Genomic DNA, 621 nt, shown 5'->3' on the forward strand with positions numbered 1-621 from the left:
GGGGGGGGGGGCGGGTTCCAGGAAAGAAAAGTCTACCAAAGGCTTTAAACCATGAATTTCTCGATTGTAAGTTTCTATTTTAGAATTATGCAGAGCCCGCTGTAATCTACAAAAGCTGTCACTGTCTTCGGGTCAATTCCCTTCATTTTACAGATGGGGAAACTGAGACCTACCTGGAGAAAGAATATGACATCTGAGATTGCAGATCGTTACTTTAGGCAGAGCTGGGACAAAAATTCAGGTCTCTTGGCTCCCAGGAAAGTGCTTCTAGGGTTAATTAATATCCATTAATAGCTAACATTTATATAATGCTTACTATCCGCCAGGCACTGTGATAAGTGCTTTTATGTAGCTTCATATTTTGCATATTAGTTAATTCTCCTACAAAATGGAGAATAATATTTCCTACTTACTGTCTTATGTCTGTTCTTCAAAACAGAAAATAATTATCTTTATCTACTAAATATGTACATATATGTGTGTACATATAATATATATTACATATATGTATATCTATGTTAGCAACCTGAGGAAGGAAAGAGACAGAGACAGAGAGAGAGAGAGAGAGAAAGAGAGAGAGAGAGAGAGAGAGAGAGAGAGAGAGAGAGAGAGAGAGAGAGT

This window comes from Petaurus breviceps, unplaced genomic scaffold (assembly GCF_028583685.1).
Source record: "Petaurus breviceps papuanus isolate PSGF00001 unplaced genomic scaffold, PetGlider_PUasm1.0 551, whole genome shotgun sequence".
NCBI classification, from domain to species: domain Eukaryota; kingdom Metazoa; phylum Chordata; class Mammalia; order Diprotodontia; family Petauridae; genus Petaurus; species Petaurus breviceps.